At 51.6% G+C, this 24296-nt stretch overlaps 1 long non-coding RNA gene and 1 pseudogene across 1 annotated transcript; both read right to left on the bottom strand.

Moving 5' to 3' along the window:
- The window catches only part of LOC148595509 (ATPase family AAA domain-containing protein 2-like), a 398768-nt pseudogene that overhangs the window by 66999 nt on the left and 307473 nt on the right, over positions 1-24296 (bottom strand).
- Positions 11527-13857, bottom strand: LOC148595521 (uncharacterized). The gene is made up of 3 exons (XR_015913126.1): positions 13699-13857; positions 12527-12595; positions 11527-11614 (listed from the first exon to the last, which is right to left on the bottom strand). It is a non-coding gene; the product is annotated as an uncharacterized LOC148595521 (long non-coding RNA).

The raw sequence follows: 24296 nt of genomic DNA, 5'->3' as shown, positions 1-24296 counted from the left end.
TGCTGCACGAGGCAGGGCCATGCAGAGGTGCAGGGAGGCAGCCAGACGCTCAGGCCAGCTCCGTGTGTCTGGGTGTGCAGAGGGCCCCAAGCAGGCCCAGCAGCCCAGCAAGCTGGCGCTGGCCAGGGCCCTGCCAGCTGTAGCCCCTCCATCCTGCGCTGGGCCCGTGCGTCCCGGGGGAGGCCCCGGCTTGGGGCTGCATGGAGAAGGGCAGCCTCTCGACGCAGGGGCAAGGGCAGTCCGACGGGAGAGCGGGGCTTCCTCCACAAACTCACGGCCAGGAAAGAGACAGCTGAGGCCATTTCCTCGGGCAGCCGCCAGTCCTCCAGTGCAATGAGCAGCTCCGGCAGCACCCGCTCCGCGGTGCCAGGCCTGGACACCAGCACCTTCCACATGGCCCCGGCGGCGCTGCGGGCCCAGAGCGCTTTGTCAGCGGCTGCCGCGGCTGCAGCCCCGTGACCTGCGAGGCTGCAGCCCTGTCCCTGCCCCTGCCCCGGCCAGCACAGACCTGTCACATGAGGGGCAGCAGCTCAGCAGGCTCGCAACCACCTTGTCTGGGCATGTGCTGCTCAGCAGGAGAAGAGCCCTGTCCAGGCTGAGCCGTGCAGATGCATCTCGCACGGCCAGGATGTTTTCCCATATGTTCTTCACCAGCCTTGGCACCTGCAGACCACATGGCAAAGTGTGAGGCTGCTGCCACACTGCAGCCATTTGCACAGCTCCCACGGAGAATGCCTGCCCTTGCCACCACTCTGGGCTGGCCACAGAGGCAGTTGGGTGCCTGGTACACGAGCACTCAGGGGAAAAACAAGCCCCCAAAGGGCCTGAACCCCGGCTGTGCCACCCGCAGGCTACTCACATGCTCCAAAAGGCAGGCGTCGGCCGTGACGAGCTCGTCCAGCATGTGAGCAGCCGCCTGCGTGTCGTAGCTGCTGCAGGCTCTCATGCCCCTGATGGCTACGAGGATGGCCTCTGCCTTCTCGTCTGGCTGGAGGTGTTTCCCAAACATCTAGGGCACAAAAGAAGGCAGCCCCGAGAGAGATGTCACAGCCAGGCTCCCAACTGCGTTGTCTGGCTGAGCAGCGCGTGGCCCTGGAGAGCGACATGGGGCAGCGAGTCCCTCCGAGGCAGGAGCTGGGGCTCTGCTGGCTTGGGTGATGGTGCTGGGATTGGTCTGGGTGCTTGGGGTTAAGGTCTCCACCTGCTGTTCCTGCAGGGAAGCAGGGCTTGCAGGATGCTGGAAGGAAGCCCCTGGCTAGTCCTGGCCTAATGAAAGTGCCAGCCCTCTCCTCAGCCCCACCTGGCAGCCACCCCTCTCCACGTCCAAGTTGCAGGCTGATCCCACAGCTGGAAGTCCCAGCCAGGGAGGGGCTCCTTACCCTGTTCATTTCCCTGGTGTCCCTGGACCGGGAAAGCCTCAAGGTGCCTGCAGTTTCCCACTCCTCTCGGAGCTCTTGCTGCCAGGCACTCTCCTGTGACGGCTCCCTGCCTGCACAGGAAGGGAAACACAGGGCATTCGGCATGAAGGTTGCACAGCTGGACACGGCCCACGGAAGGCATCAGTGACAAACAGCCCCTGGCAGGCGAAAAGGCCCTAGCAGGAAAGAGTGCGCAGCAGGACGCCCAGGGAGGTGCTGGGCCTATTGCAAGGGGTGGGCAAGGGGAATTGCTTGCAACCACACAGAAATTCTTACTCTCTCCCTGCAGCAGGAACTCATAGAGGTGCCACAGGGCCTCCGCGGCCTCATCGCTGCTTCCCTCGTCCTTGCAGGCGCCGCACAGGGTGAGATGTCCCACCAGCTGCCCCAGGACCGGCACGCTCTTCTCCAAGAAGCTGCCACAGCTAGCACCGCCAACTTGGAAGCATTCACGCACCTGGGGGAGGGAGGCAGTGCTGACACGAGGCCAGAGGGGCAGCGCTCAGGATCAAAGCCCTGGGCCCACGCTCCTTGCAGGCTTGGATCCGGCTGAGCCAGAGCCTTGGTGGCTTCCCTTGGAGGCAGCCTGGAGCTACAGGACATGGCTGCATGCTGACAAGGGACAGGCAGTGGCTGCAGCTTGCCTGCACCAGAGACTCCTTACCGACACCAAAGAAGAGCTGGTCAGGAGATCCCCCAGCTTCGCAAGGCGTCCCACAGCCCTCTCGTGCACAGCTGCTTGCTGGCACTCAGCGTAGGGCAGTAGGAGCTGCAAGGAGAAAAGCTGCTGCTCTGTCCTGTGTCCCAGAAAATGCCTGGCAGCTTTGTGCCTTGGAGCACCGGCAGAGCCCGGAGAGGGGATCTTGCATCCAGAGTCCTTTGTGACTGTGGGGCAAATCTCCCAGACGGGCCTGATGTGACAGCAGGAGCCCGTGGGGGTTGTAATGAGTGCAGGAGCGGGTTGAGGAGGAGGGGATGTTGGCTGTAGCCAAGGGACACTGGGCTCACACAGGAGAACTGTGGGGATCCCCAATCCCATGTGGGACCTTGTCCCCTCTCAGCACTGGGCAATCTCCAGCCGCTGCTGGACAACTCCCCCCTGTCCCACCACAGGGCCCTGGAGCTGGCAACTCTGCTCCTGGCAGATAGCAGACCTGCAGGATGGTCTTCATGTCCATGATGCTGGAGGAAGGGCTGCCAAGCATCAAGTCCTTCAGCATGCTGTCCATGGCATCCAGCAGCTGCAAGGGGGACAGAGGGTTGAGGCACTTCTTCCTCAGTGCCCCACAGCTGTCAGAGAGGGCTTGGAATTCCTCCTGTGTCAGAGGGACATGTAGAGTAGTGCTGAGGGCAGGAGAGCCCTCAGGCCAGGGGAGCTGCTGCTGCTGCTGCACAGGGCACAGCCTGGTGACACTGCCCATGGCCCTGTCCAGGGCCAGGGGGAGAGGGCATGGGCGAGGGAGAGGCAAGCTGGGAGCCTGCCCTGAGCCTCACTTAAGCAGCCAGCACCCACCTGGGAGTAAAGAGCAGGATCCAGATGCTCCCTTGGAGGCAGGGAGAAGACGCTGGAGAAGCAGGCTTCCAGCAGGCTCTCCAGCTCGCTCTCCAGAAGCAGCCCAGCTTTGCTGCAAGCAGAGAGAGGGGCCTTTCAGTCCCTGGGGCTGAAGCAGCCAGCAACACCCTTCTGCCCTGGGAAGGTGGATGCACTCAGGGCTTGCGAGGCCCGTGAGCGATAGCCACGCCAGGTGGGGAGGGAGCCCCATAGAGAGTCACCTCTTCTCACCAGCATGCTGTCCAGGAACAGAGGACACAGCAGGCAGGGGGGCCCAGTGATCTCCCCACCTCCTGCCTCACCCCTGGGGAAAGGCCCGCACCCATGGGGGAGCTCCAGGGCCCTCTCTGCTCTCCCGGCTCCAGCCCTCTCTGTCCCACCAGATGCCAATGGGAGACTCTCTCAGGACAAGGGAAGGCTCCCTGCAGGACTGGGGCCCTCTGGTATATCTGCTGGGGAGGCTGTGGCCAAGCCAGGCTCTGGGGCAGCTACCTCATGGCACTGATGCTGAGCATGACTTGCTGTCGCACTGCCATGCCCAGGTGGTTCCTGGGCTCCTCTTGCAGCAGCACCTGGAGAGCACAAGCGGGAAGGCTCGAAGGGAGCTGCCAGGGCCCCACAAGTGGCTGTGCCCACCAGCCAGCACCCCACACCTCCCCGCGCTCACACAAGCCCCTTTTGCCTGCAGAACTGGGCCAGTGCCCTCCCGAGCAGGCCTCTGGGAGTCCCGCGTGCCCTCACCTCCAGCGCCTCTGCCAGCTGGGATTTGCACTGCCACAGCTCCTGGCGCAGCAGCAGAGCAGGCAGGCTAGGCAAGCAGGACGCTGTGCAGAGGGTGCAGATGCAGGCCAGAAACTGCAGCTTCTCGGCCTCTTCCTGCTGCCAGGAGCAGAGGGACAAAGAGAGAGTGTAAGAGGGGCAGGCGCACGGCCAGCAGCACCAGCGCATGGCAGGGGCTGCAGCGACGTGTGGGCACATCGGATGGAGCAGCCCCAGCGCCAGCAGCCACGTGGGGCCGTCTGAGCATGGAGCGCCCCGAGGGAGCCGGCAGGAGACGCCGGTGCAGCCCCGAGCGGGATGGCGACACTCACCTTCCCTCCACGCCTGAGAAAGGCGCGCACGTGCTCCAGGGCTTCCTCTGCCTCCTCTCCAGGCAGATCCGCACCGGGAGCTGACGAGGAAAGAGAGCGGGCAGAGCTGCAGGGCTGGCGCGGAGAGGGCAGGAGGCAGCGGAGCGCTCTGCCCCAGCGCACGCTGCTGCCAGCCGCACAGCGAGAGCTCGTGGCCCACGGCACGGCCCAGCGCTGCCCCCGCACTCACCCGACGGCGCCTCCTCGGGCGCACGGCTCGAGTGGGGCTCCAGGTCGCACATGCTCACTGCAACCGCCCCATCCTCCTCCTCCTCAGCAGCCACCGAGCGGTGGCTGGGGAGTCGCTCCGCCATCCTGGCCACGTGGCCAAACTCTGCGGAGCTGCCCGGGGGCAACGGGGAAATTCCTGGGTGCGCTCAGGGGGCTTTTTGGCCAGCACCTTCGCTCCCGTCCTCTCCCGTTGCCGTCGTCCCGAACACTGCGGGCCAAGCCCGCCGGGCCAGGATGTCACAGCAGCGCAGTCACAGAGGGCCCCGCTGTCACTGAGGGCCACCTGTGACCCCGCAGCGGGTGTCCCTTCAGGGGCGCACACCTGAGGGGTGGCTGCAGCAGGCTGGAGACCTTCTTGCCCGGGCACATGCTGCTCGGCAGCAGAAAGGTCCGTGCCCGGCCACGCAGACGTGTCCGTGGCAGTGCGGACATTTCTCCACACGCGCTGCACCAGCCTTGGCACCTGCAGCCAGGATGGGCTGCTGAGTGTGGGGCTGCCACCAGGCTGCAGCCATTTGCACAGCTCCCACCGCCAGCGGCAGCCCTTGCCACCCCTCTGGGCTGGCCTCGGAGGCTGCCGGGGGCCTGATATTCTGGGCACCAGCATGAACGTCAAAGTTTCTGAAGAGACAGGTCAAAAAAAAAAAAAAAAAAAAAAAAAGGGTAGGAGTCGATTTTCAACCGGGGCAATATAATCCAAGAAACTGAAGACCTGACTCTTCCATGCATGAGTTAAGAATGGTTCAGAATCATAGAATCGTAGAATGCTTAAGGTTGGAAGGGACCTCCAAGGATCATCTAGTCCAACCCCCCTGCAAAAGCAGGGTCACGTAAAGCACATGGCACAGGACTGCATCCAGGCGGGTTTTAAAGATCTCCAGAGAAGGAGACTCCACAACCTCTCTGGGCAGCCTGTTCCAGTGCTCTGTCACCCTCACTGTCAACAATTTTTTCCTTAAGTTCCTGTGGAATTTTCGGTGTTTCAGTTTGTGGCCATTCCCTCTAGTTCTGTCAGTAGCCACCAGGGAAAAGAGGCCAGCACCATCCTCCTCACTGGCTCCCTTGAGGTACTTATAGACACTGGTTAGATCCCCTCTCAGCCTTCTCCTCTCCAGGCTGAACAGGCCCAGCTCTCTCAGTCTCTCCTCATAGGGCAGATTTTCCAGGCCCCTGATCATCATTGTAGCCCTGCGCTGGACTCTTTCCAGCAGCTGCACATCCTCTTGTAAAGTGGGGCCCAGAACCGGACACAATACTGTGGATGTGGCCTCACCAGGGCTGAGTAGAGAGGTAGGATCACCTCCCTCGACCTGCTGGAGATGCTCTTCTTAATGCACCCCAGGATCCCACTGGCCTTCTTGGCCACGAGAGCACCCTGCTGCCTCATGGTCAACTTTTTGTCCACCATGACGCCCAGATTCCTCTCTGCAGAGCTGCTCTCCAGAAGGTCAGTCCCCAGCCTGTCCTGGTGTCTGAGGTTATTCCTCCCCAGGCGCGGGACCTTACATTTGGCCTTGTTGAATTGCACGATGTTTTTTCACTGCCCAGTTGTCCAGTCTGTCCAGGTCCCTCTTTGTGGCAGCGCAGCCCTCTGGGGTATCGGATACTCCTCCTAGTTTGGTATCATCAGCAAATTGCTGAGGGAGCACTCTGTGCCTTCATCCAGGTCACTGAGGAATAAATTGATCAGGACTGGGCTGAGGACTGACCCCTGGGGGACCCCACTAGCTACAGGCCTCCAGCTAGACTCTGCACTGCTGATCACCACCCTCTGAGCTCTGCCATCCAGCCAGTTCCTAACCCACCTCACTGTGCACTCATCTAACCCACACTGCCGGAGCTTGCCCAGGAGGATATTGTGAGGGACGGTGTCAAAAGCCTTGGTAAAGTCGAGATAGACGACATCCACTGCTCTCCCCTCAACTATCAAGCCTGTCACTCCATCATAGAAGTCTATCAGGTTAGTCAGGCAAGATTTCCCCTTGGTGAATCCATGCTGACTACTCTTGAGCACCTTCTTGTCCTCCATGTGCCTGGAGACAACGGCCAGTATGAGCCGTTCCATCACTTTTCCGGGGACAGAGGTGAGGCTGACTGGCCTGTAGTTGCCTGGGTCCTCCTTCTTGCTTTTTTTGAAGACTGGTGTGACATTGGCCTTCTTCCAGTCCTCTAGCACCTCCCCCGTTCCCCAGGATCTTTCAAAGATGATAGGATAGGAGTGGCTTTTCAACCCTGGCAAAATAACCCAAGAAACTGAAGACCCACCACCTGACTCTTCCATGCAGGAGCTGAGAATGGTATAGAACAGGGATCCTCAAACTACGGCCCCCCCAAAATCCTCAATCCAGCCCGCCGGTATTTACAGAACCCCCTCACCCTTTAAATAGTGAATTATGTATTCAGACACCAAAAAACAGATAGACGAAGACATCTCATACCTTTTTGACAAACTATAAAGCCCAGTGCCAGTAATTACAACAAGCAAGCATATCACTGTTCTGGGAGGAAAAAAATACATATTTACAAGATAATTTCCCCTTTTAAATCTATCCAGTCAGCCTTTTTTTTCCAGTCAATAAAAGCAAATACTTCATGAGAGAGAATGGACAAAATTTTACACCAGGTGCCCACCATTACTTCTCCCATGATACGTTGGCTTTCTGTGGCTATTTAAAGAGATTCCTCAAAAACAATGCTTTCCCCACATCATTTTCCAGAAAGGGACTGCATTTCGATGCATCACATTATTTCATCCTTTTGGGTCATTTCTTTTTCGGGGGACAGGGAGAGAAGAGACCTATCTGTAAGGACAGCCACGTCAGTCTCCGCTCAAATATACACCTAGAGTCTCTAAAATATACATGTGTAGTCTACAGTTGCCCAGGGAGCTGCTGGAGAAAGATACCACTTGGATGAGGGCAATTCAGTCCAACTCTCCACATATCCAGAAAAGGGAGGGAGGAATCACTTCTAAAATGCAACTATCACTGCTGAGTCCAGAAGCTACATTAGACACCAAACACATCAGCAGTTCATCCAGTTCAACATGAAAATAACAGAAATATCTTGTGCACTGGCCAAACTTGGCACTATTCTCTCCAACTGCTTCAACGCTCTTCCCTAGCTTACCTCAAGAAAATGTCATTTTGGGAGTGCACAAAGACAAGACAGACAGGAGCACACTTCCACAACCCTTTGGTGAAAATTAAAATGGGAGAGATGTTCTTCCCTCTTCACTCCCTCTTCCTTGGAAGGATAGACGGTGTGAAAGGACAGGCGTCGGGTGGCCCCGGCCTAATTAACTTCTTTGCTCATTTTAGGTAACTGCAGCATTCCTAGAAAGGATGGCGGAAGCTCATGCAAAACACATAACCCTCCTAAAATGCCTTTTTTTCTGCCTCTCTCACATTTAAGAAGGGAAAGGCAAATGAAGACATACAAAGACATACAACAACTAGTTGTATTGCAGGAAGAAGACAAAGCTCATCACATATGAAAAAAAGGGCCATCAATCTCTTTCACTCTTAAAAAGAAATTAAGTAGTTCTGTTCCTCTTCATAGCCGTGTCATATGCAAGAGATAAAACATAACTGTTCTTTTCCAGCACTCATGAGGATTCAACCGGACAAGTTAGTCCTCCTGCATGAAGGGGCACTGCATGGAAGAGAAATGAACAAGCTCATCTTAGCTTACATGATCCTTCGGCAGAGCAGCTCAAGTGCCTCAGCATCCTCTTGAAGATGCTGCTAGTCCTAGCTGTTTAAAAAGTCCTACCGAGGACTTCAGCTGTTTCCATTTGGGCCCTGACTAGGATGATGGAGTTCCAAAAGCCCTTGGTTAAAAGGGATGCAGGCGTTCTCATATCCCCCTGAAATCAGGACAGCGGCCCGCAACCTGCACTCCCTCAGGGGCACCATGACCCTCCTTTCCCAGCTCCATCCATCCAAGAGTGCTCCCACAGCACTTCCACAGCATCCCCAACACCTCCAGCCCAGTGGCCAGTCAGGGTCAGGGCCGCCTGGGACGTGGACACAGCTAAGGCTTTGGGAAAGCAGCTTTCAGGGGGAGGTTTGTTCCAGAGCGGGGGGCTATAGAAGGAGCCTGGCAGGCCCCCCCCACGCCTCGGGGAGGATGGGAAGCCCCATTGTTGGGTGTCGTCGCCAGGGGCCACCTGGTTCCGTGATGCCCTCGGGACCCAAGGTGCCCAGCGCAGGGCAAGCGGCCCTCAGGGCACCTCTGGAGCCCAGCGCGGCTGCTTTGTGCTGCAGCAGCACCAATGGCTCTTGGCCTACGGCTCTCCCTTGGACAAGCAGTGGCAGGGCCAGCGCTCGCCCTTCTGCTCCTCTGGCTTCCCGCCTACAACCCTCCAGACTTGCGGGACGCTTCTCCCCTCCTGCAACCCCCGGCCCTGCTGCTCAGCTCCCTGGGCCCTCATGGACACGTCTCGCACACACTGGACACAGAGCACCGCAACTCCTGCTTACAGAGCAAAACTAGCAATCGGCGGTACCAGACAGCCCCCGCAGCAAAGCGGCAGCCACAGGCCCCACCACAATGCTCCTGCTCCATGAACCCTGCCTGCGTCAAGAACACAGCTCACTGCTCGGGGAAGTCTGTGCTGCAGCCAGCCCTCCTGCCAGGAAGAACGCCACCAGCCACAGCCTCCAGCTTCATGACAATGCACTGCTCATCAGCTCCATGCGCGGCTCCTGCGTGCCTTCATCACAGCTTGACCATGGAGATGTCTGCGCAGGATATGCAGCTGCCAGGGCTTGGGCCACGCGTCTACCTGAGCCACGCGGGGCAGCCGCTAGAGCTGGGCTGTCATGCACACCTCAAGGCACTGGGCTTAACTGCAGCTGGAGAAACTCTGCCCTACGTCAACCACCACCGTGACAAGAGCAGCTCACACTGCTCAACACCTATAAACCCAGCTATGATCTATGCTATGAATACCTTACGCATAACTCTTGCCAGCTCTGCTTTAGATTCCGGCCTGCATGTGTTTCAAATGCACTTTAAAATCCATAATTGGGATTACCAGTTTTCAACTGCACTCAGTTTTAAAGTTTCATCTCAATTCACCTAAACAACCTAAATAAGCTTTACTAATAAATGTTTAGTTGTGTCCAACTTCTAGCCCTTGCACACATTAAACAAATGACTAAGTGATGAAGGATTAATCACTGATGCTCTTAACATCTCAGTTCTACATGTAAGCTTTTGGTTCTTAAGTTTCCACCAGTGACAAATCTATATGCAAACAAAGACCTTAGTAATAACATCATACACCAGATTCTACATCTTGGTATACTTTTTATCATAAAGGATCTTCTATAGTTCGGTGAGAGCATGCAGATGCACATCAGTTCATAAACAGAGAAGGAAAAGCAGTTCAACTCTAATTTATTCTATCCTCATTTATAGACATTTCGCTGAGAAATTGCACGTGCATGTTAATAAGGAAGTAAGAAAGTGATATTTTAATACTAAGTTATCTGGGTACCAATATCTTCACAAGATCTCTTTGAGTCAATTAGTCTTTGTTTCCTTTTAAGTATTCTCCAAGAACACAAACTGAGCTTCCTATAGATTTTCTATGAGGCTATTTGTGTCCACTCCATTCAAATCAAAAATACTACATTATCTGCTGAACTGACCGTGCATTTTAAAGCGCTCAGACTGTTATGCACGCAAAAAAAACAGAGTCTGCATAAATGACCTCTCAGTTGCTTTCTCCCAGAGTGGTCCTTGAGCACCCTTGATTCTCCTCTAAATTTTAGAAATATTAGACTCCAAGTTAGAGATGGAGAAGACGAAAGTGAAATTCACAAATACTGATAGGAAAAGGAACAAAAAGCAACAAAAGCCAGATGTGCATATTTATTCTGGGGCATAGTCCAACAGCCTCTGCCATTATAAAAGCAGAGGCCTCTATTAGCACTTAGCAAGGTACTCTTAGGGTTTTCTACTTAAATCAGAACATACCATTATCTTCCTGTAGACAGCCATGACATTTTCATCATCAAAGGGAGAAAACCACACAGCAGAGCATATAGCAGTACTCCCATGCTCCAAATATCCACCTAAAAACACAAGAGTGATATAACTTAGTGATAGATCATATTGTCCAGCTTCAGCTAAGTCCATATACAACCAATGAGAAGCAGCACTCTGCCTTCTGGACAGAAATCTTCTATTCTCTAGCGCAAGCATACAATTTGAATTCAATTATCCTTCTGCTAAAACTGCTTAAAACAAGTGTCCTCCCCCAGGTCATCAGGAGTAGGTTTTTCAAATTTTGATAGAGAAAGAAATTGTTGCATTATGTTTAATATACAAGGAATTTTGCTTAAAAAAACAACAAATTCAAACTCATCAGATGGAACTAGTAAAGTAGCATCTATACAGTAAAGCAGCACCTGTGCCTGTGTAAACACAACCACTCTAAAGCTCTGCAAGACACTATTTGGCATGATGAGGTCCATATAACTCACTGATACCAAGATTTTCACTAAGAAAAAAGAAAAAGGAGACTGAAAGGTATGGAAGTCATAAAGAAAGAGCTCAGGTCCAACACAGGGGTACAAAAATATGACAGGAAATACTGACATCATTGCAATAAAGCAACAATTTAGAACTTTCGTGGGGATTCTAGTTCTAATGGATTAAAAATGGATGTAGCTGGTCCCAGTGCTCTAGATATGAAATTTGAGCAAGACATTAACATTTTTTCTTCTCACATTTACTACATCACACAGCATAAAATAGAAAAACTTCCATACATTAACTTCAAGTCAAACAAGCCTGATGGCTTGTGTATGAGACACTAAACGAGACTGCATAGAAGTCTGGGAGGTGTGATGGGTCATTAACAAAATCTAACACTTCTTGAAAGAATTTGCAGCAGAGGAAAGAGTTAAGGTAACATTTTGCAGCATATAAAACAAAGCAACTTATGGAAACCCTGAAAGACTAGTCAGAGAGGAACTGCATAGGCAACAGCATAACCTGTGACCAGTAGAGTACAGTATGTGTTTTTCTGGTCTGTGACTTTTAAGGTTAGCTTCTCAGAATTACTTAGGCAATATTATAGAAGAATATTTGAGAGAGAAGTTAAGTGTACATATCTGAAGCTCGCAACCTTAAAAACTCCAGGGAAAAAGAAAAAAAGCAACTGTGCTACATACCTCTGAGCCAATATACGCTTTGCCTTGAATTAGCTCTGGTGCTGCATAAGCTGGGCTTCCACAGCATGTGTTAAGGTGATAATCAAGGCCACCCTAGAATACCACAGAAAAGTCAGTCACACAGAAGCAGTAGACTTAGACTGCATTAAAGTCTTCTGATAAAGAGGCATTAAAGGCCATGGTGGCTTCGTTTTGCTCTGCTGTGCACTTGAGTTGACCTCGTCTTTTGTTTTGATATAATCTATTACTTCAGTAAATGCAAATTGTTCAAGACTGAGCATTCATGTGTTACCTTCAGAAATTAACAGTCTTCAGCTCCTAATCTAAGAATGAGAGTTTCCTTCACAATTGTGAGGGGCGTAAAAGTAGGAAACTTGGAAGAACACGATCCAAGAGCTACCGGGCATGAGGCAACCTGGCTATCTACACCAATATTTAATGAAATAGCTTCCTGACAAACCAGTGATTTTCACTACTACATTAAAATTTAGTTACTACTGCATTAAAATGTGGTTAAATTTACCACAGGGAAAAAGGCTTCTATAAAACAATTTTAAACACAGGAAACAATTCAAGTATATGGAACTAAGGAATCATCCTTAGTTGTCACCTGCAAAAAGATATTTGCTTGCATCCATAATTTCCACATACATACAGATCTTTCAAATAAAGGCATATGTGGTTTAAAATAACAGAGAATGTGCACACCAGCTTATTTATATTCAGGATTATTATTCATATACTATAGGATAATCTCCACGTTAGAGTATAATAAAGGATGAGATGCAAGAAGGGAAAATAATTTAAGAGTTTGCTCTATCACATATGCAGTTAAGGCCCTACCAACTGAAAAACAGCTGTATCATGAACATGCGAACAGCTTGAATATAGCATTCAATTTCATTGTCCATACAATTTCATTGTACTGTGATGTCAAATACACATCTTTACACGTGTGTAGTATTTGACTTAGTTCTACATTGTGAAAGTAACTCATACGCCTACCTTTGGTTTTGCACAAAGTCCGAAGTCTGTCAGCTTCAAATTCTGTTCATCATCAATGAGCAAATTTTCCTGATATAAAAGAAAGTGATAATGAATGCTCTTCACATAATTATCCAAGAAACCACTTTGTCTTTCACCTTATATGTTCTTATTTCCTCCTGCCACTAGCAGCTAGAATCTTAACTTCCCCTTTGGAGATTCGAATTACTTGCTAATGAGTATATACTGTATTTCAGAAGATAAATAGAAGCCCAGATCTACTGAAAAGCACTTGGGAGACCTTGGCAGACAGCAAGCTGAACATGAGCCAGCAGCGTTCTCATGGGCCGTATTAAAAGAAGCATAGCCAACAAATGGGGAGAAGTTACTACAAGCCTCCCTTCAGTGCTTTTTGGAACACAACTAAAATACTGCATCTAGTTTTGGGCCATGCAGTACAGGATAGATAAGAAAAGTGAAGCAAGTGCTTGGCCATGAAGCTGCTCTGGAGCTGGAGCACTTGCCCCTTGAGAGGAGACAGAGAACGATGTTCAATCAAAAAAGATTTTAAGAGTGATGGGGCATGAAACACCTCATAGCAGCCTTTTAATATATCTAAATCAAGGGTAGGAAGACAGAGACAAGCTCTACACAAAGTGATAGACAGGCATAAGCACAAACAAGAGACATTCAGACTGGATGTAGGAAAGAGCTTTTTTCCTTATGAGGGCAGTGAAGGACTGAACTTCATTTTCTTATGCTGAAGTGAAGGATATAGGAAGGGGATAGGAGGATGTGCGTCACCCTACACCTTCTTTATAGGCACTATTTTTTTTCCCTTGAGGTTTGAAAATAGAGTAGTTGGAACAGACAGGTAACATAATGGTTCTCTCAAGACACAAACTGAAAAAAAAAGACAATGGCTAATTGAAATCACAGTTAAAGCCATGACTGTGCTTCATTCTTACCTAGCATTTGTCAGATCCAGACATCCAGCTCTACTGAGGAATATAGCAGTAGCAAGTAGAAATAATGTATTTTCAAAATTATAGAAAATGGCCTGCTATGCATAAGATAATGGAAAAAAATATAACTCATTTCAGCCATTAATGGCAAAATAAAATACCATAGCAGTTATTTTGAGTATTAAGTAATTGACCATATTAAGTATTTTGAGCACTACACAGGCTTACTGGTTTGAGATCCCTGTGAACATATCCCTGACTGTGAACATAAGCAATCGCTGCAACAATTTGCCGAAAAAATACACGAGCTTCCTCTTCTGAAAGGCGGTCCTTAGAAATGATGTAATCAAACAGCTCTCCTCCAGGACAATACTGTACGACAACAAGAAAAAATATTCGGGAATATATTTAATCTACTATTGAGGCACAGGTGTCGAGGGTCACTCGAATGTTGAGGCTCACTCCACAAATCAGAGTGAGCAGCACTTTAATATGAAGGTGGTTTAACTCGTGGCGAGTGCCGAAGCCTTCTCCACAAGCCGGAGTGAACAACACCTCTATGGGAAGTGAAGTCAACTCCACCCTGCTGTTGTCTGTAGCAGGGCTTTATACCAGTGCAGGTGGGCATGCGCTGAGGAGCAGCGCTCATTGGCTACAGGCTCCCAGCTGATTGGTTCTCCTCCAGGTGCTTGGTTGCTAGGCATCGGTCCAGTTCCCCACAAACTCCACTTTCCTATATATTCTTACTAAGGCCCCAACATCTCCCCCTCTTTTTTCCAAAAAAACAAAAATTAGCAATAAACATTGCAACATTTACAAAAAACAAAGTAACATGGCTGTAATCCTCAGCATTTCCCCTCTTTTTACAAAAAACAAAAATTGGCAATATCACGCATCAAATATTACAAATAAAAACATAGTTGCAAGCATAAATATAATCATTCCGGTTACGCATAAGTGTAACAATTTCTATAATTCATGGTCCATTAATTGTTTCTGTCCTTCCGCAACCACGGTCGTACCCACTTGGCTGGTACCCAGGTCGCTCCGTCTCCTCCAAGTACGCACGCATATCCTCGTCCCCATGTAACTAACTCAATTGGACCTTCCCAGATCTGTTTCTGTGGACAAAAGACTTCCACCTGTACCTTCTTTCCCGAAAGGTCAGCTGAATTTTTTGAAAAATGAGTGAAAATAGGTACGTTGTCATCATTTCTAGGGTTGAGCCAATTCAAAACGTAGCATGCTTTACTTGTTAAATCATAGGGACCCATCTCCCCCTCTTTTTTCAAAGCAGACAATAATTGTTTTAAATTTCGATGGTGTCGCTCGATGATGGCCTGACCACCCGAATTATACGGGATACCCATCTGATGGGTTATTCCCCATTGCTGAAAAAAGTTTACAGATGTTGCTCTTATACGCCGGTGCATTATCTGTTTTTATGATGTCCGGTTTTCCTAAGACAGCAATTACCTGAGCCCAGTGTTTGCAGGCTGACTTAGCGTTTGTAGAAGTGGCTGGGGTCGCCCAGAGAGCCTTTGAACAGGTATCCACCGTAACATGTAGATATTTTAGTCGGCCAAAGGGAGCGAATTCCGTAACATCCGTCTGCCATATCTGCCTCGGTTGTAGTCCTCTTGGATTGGTACCCATTTCCTGTAAAGGGGTCAGTCTTGCGCAATCCGGACAGGCAGCAATGATAGCACGAGCTGCCGCTCGGGAAATTTTAAATTCACGTTGTAACGCTCGAGCAGATTGATGAAAGAATGAATGAGACGTTGATGCCTGTTGTTCCGCCGAACAAGAAATACCTGCTGCTGACACGGCACTATCTATGACTGCATTACCTTCTGTTAAAGGGCCCGGTAATGCAGTATGACTACGAATATGCGATACCCAAAAGGCATGCTTTCTTTGTTGAATGATGTTCCACAGCTGGACGAACAAAGCTTGGAGATTATGGTTATTTACATGTCCTATAATTGCCCTATGAATTCTTTGAACGATGCCTACTACATATAGGGAGTCAATAACTATATTCATGGGCCGATCATGAAAAGTTAGAAATGCCCAAATTACCGCTTTTAATTCTAGAACCTGCACGGATGCAGTTTCCCGTCCAATCTGAGTTTTCCAACGATCTGACTCCCGGAAAGCGTACCCATATTTCCCAGTTTTGCTGCTAGCATCTGTGAATACAGTAATCGCGTTTGATAATGGTCTTAAACTCTGGATTTCTCGTTCTTCCAGCTCCAAAGAGGTGTGGAAGAGAGGATGCTTGGGATAATGATTGTCCACTCTAACGCCCTGAATAGCTAGAGCAAATTCTGCGCTTTTCAAGCACCATTCTTCAACTAACTCCAGAGTCTTTAGAGGCAGGATAATACTATCAGGCTCTCTGCCGGCAATTGTTCGTACGCGTTGCCGGGCTTTCAAAATTCCCATTCCAATTGCTTCATGCCTTTGAGTTAGGGTGCGTCGCAAGTGGCTTGGGAGAAAAACCCATTCCAGTACAAACAGGATTCCTTTTTCATCTATCTGGGCGATAATTATCGCCACCTCCCTTTCCCGATTATAGACCACCAGGGATATTGGTAATCTGTCCTGGAACCTGTAGGCCGCTGTTTCTGCTATCTTTTCCTCAATTCGTTCTAAGGCTGCGACAGCCTTTGGGGTTAAGCTCCGCTTTTCTGCAGGCCCTTTAGCTCCCCTAAGCAGTTGAAGCAACGGCTCCATTTCCGCATTTGTAATGCCGCAAAAATTTCTAATCCATTGGATGTCTCCCACCAATTTTTGTACACAGTTAACGGTGTCAATTTTCGTCTGCAATTTAAGCTTCTGGGGTCTAATTCTGGCTTCTGTGATGACCATACCCAGATAATTCCAAGGAGCTTGCCTTTGAATCTTTTCAGGGGCAATGACCAGGCCAAATTCCTTTAAACAGTTAATTAGCTCCTCTTCCTGCTCAGCTGGCAAAACTTCAGGGCTTGCTATTAGAATATCATCCATATAGTGGTACGTGATCAAGTCGGGGTGCTTTTCCCTCCAGGGTTTCAGGGCCAAACTCACAAACCATTGACAGATGGTTGGTGAATTTTTCATTCCTTGGGGAAGAACTACCCACTGGTATCGCTCCGATGGGCCTTCCCTGTTAATTGTAGGCACTGTAAATGCAAATTTTTCACTGTCTTCTGGGTCAAGCGGTATATTAAAGAAACAATCTTTTAGATCGATTACTAACAAATTCCATGCCTGTGGGAGCATAACAGGTGAGGGCAACCCTGGTTGTAGAGCTCCCATGTTTTCCATGCATGCATTAACGGCTCTGAGATCCTGTAACAACCTCCACTTTCCAGATTTTTTCCTGATGGTAAAAATAGGAGTGTTCCAGGGACTCGTTGACGGCTTAATATGACCCTGATCTAACTGTTCTTTAACTAATTCCCTTAGATGATGCAGTTTTTCCTCCGGTAGCGGCCATTGGTCCACCCATACAGGGTCCTTTGTAATCCATTTTAGCTTTAAAGTAGGGCGGAAGCTGCCCCCAATGGCCGCTAGGGAAAATGTGACTGCAAAGTGACGCCCCACTGGGCTAAAACATCCCTGCCCAGCAACCACAGTGAGGTACACATCACATACGGTTTTACCTTGGCCCTGTTTCCTTCGTCATCTATAACAGTCACGAAATATTGACTAACCTGCATAGGAGATTGCCCCCCGATCCCTGTCACAGGGGTATCAATCTCCTGCAGATCCCACTGTGGTGGCCATGCGAATTTAGGGATGATAGTAATGTCAGACCCTGTATCAAGCATCATGGCCACATTGGTAAGACGAGTGCCGTCTGGTCCTTCCATGCTCACAATTTTTGTCGGCCGCTGAGCAGTTATCTTTTCGCAGAAAGCAACCTGAGGGGGTCCGGAAGATCCAAAGCCCTTATTTCCCCGTCGGGTCTGTCCAGGATTGGGGATTGCAGCTCGAAAAGGTATTAGTTGAGCTATCCTGCTCAATGCTGGAATAGTGATGGGAGGATTAAATATTTTCACCATTATGCCAATATTGCCGGAATAATCAGCGTCAATGCACCCTGGTAACACAAAAATACCCATTTTTGAGGCTGATGAACGGCCAATTATCAGAGCGGATAGGCCCTTCCCCAAAGGACCAGTGCATGTTGATTCTAAAATATGCACGTCAGAATCTCTAATCACTGTGGATTTTGCCACAGAGAGGTCGACTCCTGCACTTCCTCGGGTTGCGGCGGAGAGTTCGTGGAGGCAGCCATTGTCTGGGGATACTTGTTCGCCGCGTCCCTCACAACGCGGCGGCTCCCGTTTCCCTGTATTGGCATGCCGTTCTTGCGGAACCGTGATCGGCACTCCGCTGCCTTATGCCCGAACCTTTGACATCTCGTACAGGTCCCATTAAATCCTCTCGGGGCTATACCTTCCATCCTGAATCTATTAGGACACTTCCTCCTCATGTGTCCTAATCGACCACATAGGAAACATGTCCCATGAAATCTCTTGTCTTCCTTTCTAGACATTCTTTCTCCTTTAATTGCTGCGGCCAAAGCCGCACCATGTATTTTTGCTTTTTGTTCTTCCTCCATCAATGGCGCTCGGGCACAGGTCTCTATCATTTGGACAATTGAAGCTCCTGGTGGCAAGGTAGCTAATAGTTGCTTGCAAGTTTGGTTTGCGTTTTGAACTGCTAGATCTTTTGCCAATAATGCTTTCATTTCCGCAGGCACATTAGGTGCCATATCCAGGGCTTCCTTCAGTCGATCAACAAAGTTGAAAAAAGACTCATTCGGCTTTTGTGTTATTTTGGTGTATGGCAACTGTGGCGTTCCTATTTGTGGTAGTGCAAGAAAAGTGGCTAGCGCTGCATTTTTTGATTGCTGTAGTATCCTAGGGTGGAGCGCTGCCTGGGCCTCGGTTGCCCGGTAACGCCCATTCCCCATCAGTTGATCAAGGGTGGCAACCCTTAATGGATCATCCATACTGCGATTTAGATTCTCCAACTGCTTTTCCTCTAATCTTTCCTGCCATTTTGCTAACCAAAGCATATAAGCGGCAGAGGAAAGCAGGAGCTCCATTATTGCTCTGCTATCCGCAGGCACCATATGGGAATATTTAAACAGAGCAGAGACCTGATTTCTCACCAACTTATTGTCGTGCCCATACTGCATTACTGTTTTTTGTAAGCCTTGAACCAGTTTCCAATCGAGAGGTTCCCACCTGGGGCCCTGGGCTCCCGTTACTACAGGAGCTGCTAGTGGTGTTAATACAAATTCTCCTTGTAATTGAGCATTCTCTATGAGTCCTTTATACCGTGCTCCCGCATTAAATGTTGGATCAACAGGTGGCATTCCCTCATCATTACTTCCACCTGCAGTGGCTGGGAGCTCCGGCAACAATCCTTCTTCAGCTGGGTCACTTGCTCCAGCTGCTTTCTTTTGAATCTTAGGAGCATCTTTTCGTGCCTCCCACTGCTCCAATTGTTTCTCTACATTTTCCAACCCTTCCACTATAGCCCTGTGGGCAGCCTTATATGCTGCCTTCACATCTCTGGCCTTGGACCCACAGTCTAATCGCCGCATTTGTTCTAATAATTCTGTCATTCTCTCTGCCTGTCCCCGAAGTTCTTGTCGCATTTTTTGAATCACGGCATTATCATCGTCCGATCCATCTGGGATCGGTACTTTAAATGGGTCCACTTCCATTTTGGGCGCTGTGGGGGTTGGTCGCTTTTCCCCCTCCCATTCGGGCGCTGTGGGAGGTGGTCGCTTCTCCCATTCGGGTGCTGTGGGGGGTGGCCACTCCTCCCCCTCCCATGGGGGGAGATACTCATCCACTCCCCCCCATACTTCTTGTTCGGCCAATGTTACCGGACATGCCTGTTTAGGTGAGGTTACCTTTCTCTTATTATCTATTTTCTCACACTGATTTGGCTCAGTATTGTTAGTACACTCAGAACTTTCAGACCCGTTTTCCTCTTCTTCTCCATGGAGCGCTTCCCAGAACGCAATAGCGACTAACCGCTCAAACATAGGCCATATGAGACGATATGTTTTTGTGAGGCGCCACGCTTCCTCTGAGCCTAATTGTACACCGTCCCATAGTTCTCTTCCTACTCGCTCCCATGATTCAAATTTATATGCTTGGGAAGCTTCTTCTATGACTTTTCTCTTCTTACAAAATAGCAATAAATCAGTTAACTCAGTTTTCGAGACCGCAATCTTAGTTTTTTGAGCAAGCCTTACGAAGCGTTCAACAGTATCATGTTCCATTGCTGTTGCAGCAACTTCCACTCTAGATGCGCCAATTCCCATTCTGACTCACCAGGTCGTGGTCACAATCCGCTTCCAGTAAGATCCCTCACGTTCTCGCACGATCACGTCGGGGTCACCAGATGTCGAGGGTCACTCTCACACCAAGTGCCAGGGCCCTCCCCACAAGCCAGAGCAAACAACACCTCCACACAAAGTGAGGTCAACTCCACTCTGCTGTTGTCTGTAGCAGGGCTTTATACCGGTGCAGGTGGGCATGCGCTGAGGAGCAGCACCCATTGGCTACAGGCTCCCAGCTGATTGGTTCTCCTCCAGGTGCTTGGTTGCTAGGCATCGGTCCAGTTCCCCACAAACTCCACTTTCCTATATATTCTTACTAAGGCCACAACACATAGAGGCAGAGGGAGAAGCCGTCGTCTGCCACTCGAAGCCCCTTGTTCACTGTGGGCTGAGGCAGCCACTGCTGAGCTGCTCCCATCTTCCTTCCCCACAGGAGGCTGCCCTCGTGCGAGAGCTTTCCATCCAGCTCTTCCAGAGCGTGATGGCCATTGTGGTGGGCAAGCAGAAAGTGCTGCTAAGGAAGCATGTGCACAGCTGCCTGCTCCCATTGCTCGTGCATGCACATAAGGAGATCCCCAGCGTGGCGCAGGTGCGTGAGCACATGGCTTAGTCGTGTGGGACCAAGAGTTTTTTTGTCCGTTTTCTGTCTGGGTTTGCCCAGCAAAGCTCCAGCACTGGCATCCCTAGGGGATTTCTAGCTGTCCCTGCAGTCACCCGAGCCCAGCAGGGACTGGGGGAGCTCTGTCTTGCTGCTCTGACATAGTGGTTGCCCCACGTGCCTGCCCAGGGTGTCACAGCCCAACTCGTGGCCTAGATGTCGCTTCCCATAACAGGCTGGCAAAGGCTCTGAGCATTGGCAGGGCGCGGGGATGCAGGGTCTCCTGGCTGGGCTGCATTCGCATCTCCCACCCTGGGCTGCTCTGCAGGCCTCTCGGGAAGCCCTCCATGGTGCTGCTCAGCTCCTGAAATGGAAACAGCTCAGGCAGCTGCTTGAGACAGCACAGATTTGGCAGATTGGAGAGTGCCTGGTAAGACCTGCCACCAAAGCCCCCAGGACGTGCCCCGCAGAAGGCCTGCCACCCTTGCCCTCTCCCTCGCCCATGTCACCTCCCCACTGCCAGCCCGTTGCTACGGGCTCTGGAGCTGCACACGTGCTCCCCTTTCTCCCGCACACTGTCCCGCTGGGCTCTTCCCAAGGGCCACGATCCATCACTGCCCCCAGGATGGGGAAGGAGCCCCTGGCCCAGCTGGGCCTTGCTACCAGGATGGCACCTCAGCCTGCCACCCTATGCGTGCCCTCTGTTCCCCCTAAAGCTCAGTGCCTCCTGGCTGGGACCAGGAATGTCCTGGCAGAGCAAGGGAATGTGGAGACAGTTCTGGCAGGAGAGCAGGCCTGGCTGTCTGTCAGAGGTCTGTAGCTAGCCCTGACCCTTGTGCTCTGTGCAGCTGGCGAGCAACAGGAGCAGAGCCGATGAATACCTGCGGCAGAGCCTGGCCTACTTGGAGAGCCCCCAGGAGTCTTGGCAGGAGGCAGCCGTGAGGTTCCTCGGTGAGTCACAGCTTCTGCTGGGCAGCCTCTGTGTCCCCACGGCTGCCGCAGCCCCACCTGTCCCCTGCAGGGCCTGGGTGTCTGGGCGCTGTGTACCCGCAGCAGGGCTTGTGACAGGCTGTGTGCACCTAGGGCTCCTCGGGAAGCGCATGAAGGACCCGAGCGGGGAGAAGGTGCAGGACATCTTTGAGGGTGAGTGGGGGCAGCGTGCTGTTAGCTTCAGCCCGCAGCAGCGCAGAGCCTGGCAGTGAGCTCCAGGCTTCTGGCTGCCCTGCCAGACAGCCAGGATTTGCAGGGCAGGGCATTTGGGGCATCTTTCAACGCATGTGCGTCTTTCTCCAGCAGTCACGGTAGTCATCCTTTCTGCCTGCTGGCAAGCGAAAAGCCAGATTGCGCTTGGGCTTGGGCTTGGCCCCGTCCAGGGGCCATGGCTGGCGTCTCCTCAGGTGAAAGGGTTTCCTTTCTTTTCCCTTCTATCTCAGCCCTTCAAAGAGCGGCAAGGGACGGCAGCCCCTCCGTCCGGTCTCTGGCCATGCAGACCATCCTGATCCTGAGAGCTTCAGGGCAGAAGGCACCATCAGGATTCAGCCTTCAAGCACTGTGCTGCTGTCTCCGGAGAGCATAGAAGAGGCGGCACCCTTCTCTGCAGGACACCGTTCTTGGCGCACAGCAAGAGCAGCCCTTCCCACCCCACGGAGCTCTGCCCACTGGGGCCCGCGACAGTGCTGCAAAGCCCGGCTCCTTTGCAGCAGCAGCTGCTAATCCCCACGTCACCTATTGCCCTTCTACTGCAGGCACCGCATCCTTTGATGTGCCAAAAAAAGTGCTTGGATGAATTCTCTTTAGCCTTTATGAGCCTGAGTGAGCCCCAAGAGCATGAACATGGGCTTCTCCCTCTCTTTTGCACGTACAGGCAGCTTTTGCCTTTATGTTTAGGCTCCAGAGTGGAAGTTAGTCTTCAGGATGAGGCGTGAGGCCGCAGTGTCTTAGCAAGGGATGTGGCACAGGGGTAGATCAGGCTTGGGCAGCAAGCGTGCACTTGAGCAGGCTGTGAAGGCAGGCCTGGGGAAGCAACACCTCTGGGGAGGCCACCTGCCAGCATAGCCTTTGCTCTCATTGTGATGGTGCTAACATAGCGCTACGTTAGCATGATGCCAACACAGAGATCGTGCGAGGAAGGCGCAGGGTCAAAAGCAGACTCCCAGCCCCGGGCATCCAGAGAGCAGCCTTGGGCCTGTGCTGGCACATGCTTGGCAGACTCCCATGAGGTACAGTCCTGGAGGACAGAGGGCTCCCAAAAGCTGGCTAATATTCAAGAATCCCTTCCTCCATGTTCCTTTGTTGAAAAGCCCAGCCTGTGGGGTGGGAAACTGCCCCCAGACTGCTTAAGGCATGGCTTGGGGAACTGCTGAGAGATGCCGGCGTGCCATGTGCAGCTGGGCCTGGTGCTGGGGCAGCTCCTTCCTCTGCAGCAAACGGGAGCCCAGGGGAGAATGTCAAACAGGCATCTTGTGGCTCCTCCCATCATGCAGGAATATTATTCAGGAAAAAGAAAAAAAAGAAAAAAAAACAACAACAATGTGGGGGACACGTGCTAATGCACAGCAAGATTGTGCTCTGTGCCCGCAAGGAGCAGTAGCTTGCCCACGTGCAGGGGGACATGGTGAGGAGCAGCCTGTTGCACTGCAGAAGCAGCTGCCAGGCGACGGCTCTGGGTGCCATAGCTCGGAGATGTCCCTATAGCAGCAGCTCCACAGCCTGCTCACACCTCCATTCCCAATAGGCACTGTCTCTTTTTCAAGAGAGTTTGCTTTTAAGCTCCATTTCCAAACCCATGATTATATCCCTTCTGAATATTCCTGGGTACTAGCTGTTGGCATGGATTTCCATCTGGGGGAGTAGAAGTTGGATTTTTTTCTCTCTTCATGTTAATAACATAGAATATTTTCTCTTCTCCTGAAAAGCTTCTGACACTAAAGCTTAGGAGAAAGAGATTTCTATGCTTCGAAACTGATGCTAATGTGAGGTCAAGGGTCTTCTGGAGATTCAGCTCTCCCTGTGCTGTGCTTGGAGGCTACATCCCCCTGTGGCAGCCTCCCAGCCCACGGCCCTCTGGTCACTTCCTCCTCAAACAAGAACCGCGGATCCCTGGGGTGCTCCAAAGGGAAATGGATGGGCCCAGAGGGAAGCAGAGGGCAACAAGAGGTAGGCCCTGGGCCACCCACTCACAGGGCACATGTCCTGCCCCTGCCCAGGACAGCAGGTGACAGTGCGGCCCTTTGTGACCTCCCTTTGTGACACCCCCGCAGCCCGCGCAGAAAACTGTGGGCGGCCTCCCTCCCACAGTGTCCGGGAGGACAGTGAGAGCACAGGGCAGGAGCACGCTGGGCAGGCCCAGGAGCCCCCTGAGCACTGACGCAGCTTTCCCTGCACCTTCCCCGGGCAGTCCCGCACTTCTGAGTGCACTTCTGAGAGGCCTTTGAGGAGAACTGCGGCCAGCGTGGGCTGCGCGTTCCCCATAGCCACCCTCACGCCTCTCCTTGGCTCGGCAGCATGGCGCAGCCAGAGCAAAAGAGAAATCCCATCCCCTGGGCGGCAGAGGATGATGAATTCAGGGCATTCGCTGAGGCCTGGGAGCGGTCGGGAGCCACCAGGAACCTCCTCATATGCTGGCATGACATAGACTCCAGCAAGTCCATGGGGCAGGAGGAGGAGGATGGTGCCAGCATGACCTGCTTGCCCTGGAGCGATGATGACGATAGTGCCATCGCTGAGAGCGAGAGCCAAGCTGAGACCCAGCAGTGGTGTGAGCTGCACACCTCCCAGGCAGGTGAGTGAGCGGCTCTGTGGAACCGGCTGCCAGGAGCCGGCCCTACTCCAGCCCTGCCTCCCACCACAGCTGCATCCTGGTGCTGCTGG

The sequence above is a fragment of the Tinamus guttatus genome, unplaced genomic scaffold (assembly GCF_059628265.1).
Source record: "Tinamus guttatus ecotype Peru unplaced genomic scaffold, ASM5962826v1 Tinamus_guttatus_pri_ptg000087l, whole genome shotgun sequence".
Classification (NCBI taxonomy): Eukaryota; Metazoa; Chordata; class Aves; order Tinamiformes; family Tinamidae; genus Tinamus; species Tinamus guttatus.
The sequence above is the reverse complement of the archived record's forward strand: the minus strand, read 5'-3'. Positions and strand labels throughout refer to the sequence as shown.